Source organism: Malania oleifera, chromosome 12 (assembly GCF_029873635.1).
Source record: "Malania oleifera isolate guangnan ecotype guangnan chromosome 12, ASM2987363v1, whole genome shotgun sequence".
NCBI lineage: Eukaryota > Viridiplantae > Streptophyta > Magnoliopsida > Santalales > Ximeniaceae > Malania > Malania oleifera.
The window spans coordinates 552,083-553,615 of record NC_080428.1 but is presented as its reverse complement, the minus strand read 5'-3'; the positions used below and the strand labels follow the sequence as shown (position 1 = coordinate 553,615).

The following is a 1,533-nucleotide window of genomic DNA, read 5'->3' as shown; positions in this document are numbered from 1 at the left end:
GTATTAAACTAGAGGAAGATAAGGTGCAAGAATCAATGTTGGGTATTACCCTCTTCTTTTCCTCATTCTCTCCCTCACTTAAGTGCTCCTTGGCTCCATTTTCTGTCATCCCATCACTTTGGAGAGTGGTCACCGCCTAGGCCTGCTCGAGATATGATGAGGAACTAGCATCCGGTTCACATTCCACCCTGTATTGTCCCTTGGGGTTTATTAGGGGCTCACTTGGTAACTTTCCCTAATCTCTCTGGCTCAAGGAAGTAGCTAGTTGCCCCATGATGGTTTCCAGCTTCACAATAGATTAGGAGTGAGAGTGAAGGAGCTGCCAATCTACTTGGTAGTTAGCCTCAATGCTCTTGAGGGCTTTCAGCATCGTCTCCTGAAAAGAATCATATTTAGTCTTAAGAGGAGGTGGCTGCTGAAATGATGAAGGTCTAGGAGCAAACATGGGATGATTTTGAGAATTATTGTATGGGTGAGGAGGTTGAGCATCAGGGGCTTATGGAGGTCTTTGGGATTGAAAACCCGGAGTTTATGGCCTCTAGGAGAAGTTAAGGTGTTGTTTCCACCCAGGATTTTATGTATTGGAATAGGGGTCGTTCAACGACCTATCATACCAATTGTGGGTGGCCTTCGCTTCTTTCCGCACCAGCTCTGGCTGGGAAGGCGCATGTGGGCAATGATAGCATATATGGGAGGGATTAGAGCAGACTGCACACACCTTTGCACATACTTCTAGCTACGGGTGCTATCTTAAGGACAAGACCTAATCTATTTTTTGAGTGATGGTGTGCAGGGTAGGCACTAGGTCATAGCCTACGGCTAACTCATAAACTCCCTTAGGTTTTAAAGTGGATGGGTTGGGGGGTCTACGAATAGAAGCAATATGCTGCTAAGAATTCTCATCTAGGTTCTCAAAGAGAACCTAGGCCTCATTCTCATGCTTTGTAAGGGAAGTACCTCCGCACGATGCATCAACCATCAACCTATCTCTTTCAGCTAACCCTTCGTAAAAGGTATGCCCTAATTGCCACTCGGTGACCTAATGATATGGGCATTTACGGAGCAGGTCCCTAAAGCACTCTTAAGTCTCAAAAGAGAGTTCCCCATCCATCTGTGAAAAACTCATGATGGCTCTCTAAAGTTGGTTAGTCTTCCTAATTGGAAAGTACTTCTTTAGGAATTTATGCTGCATGGTAGCCTAGTTGGCCACTGAGTTCGGCTCTAAGGACGTCATCCAATATTTGATTTTATCCCTCAGAGAGAACGAAAAGAGCCTAAGATAGAGTGCATCATCACTAAAATTGGGTATACGGATGGTGGAACAAATTTCCAAGAACTCATTCAGATGCTGGTAAGGATTTTCTATAGAATTCTCATGAAATATAGGCAGCATCGAGATGATAGAAGTCTTAATCTCAAATTGCGTTGCCTGAATGTTCGGGAACCGGATGCAAGACGGAGAAGTGTATTCATTAAGTACAAAGTAGTCCCTAAGAGGCCGAAAGGGTTGCTCTCCCACCACAAGTAGGCAAA

The 1,533-nt window shown here is 44.7% G+C and overlaps 1 non-coding gene across 1 annotated transcript; it reads left to right on the top strand.

Annotated features, from left to right (window-relative positions):
• Positions 1–1,037: 1,037 nt before the first annotated feature.
• On the top strand, positions 1,038–1,143 carry LOC131145266 (small nucleolar RNA R71). The gene has a single exon (XR_009134052.1). It is a non-coding gene; the product is annotated as a small nucleolar RNA R71 (small nucleolar RNA).
• The last annotated feature ends 390 nt before the right edge of the window (positions 1,144–1,533 follow it).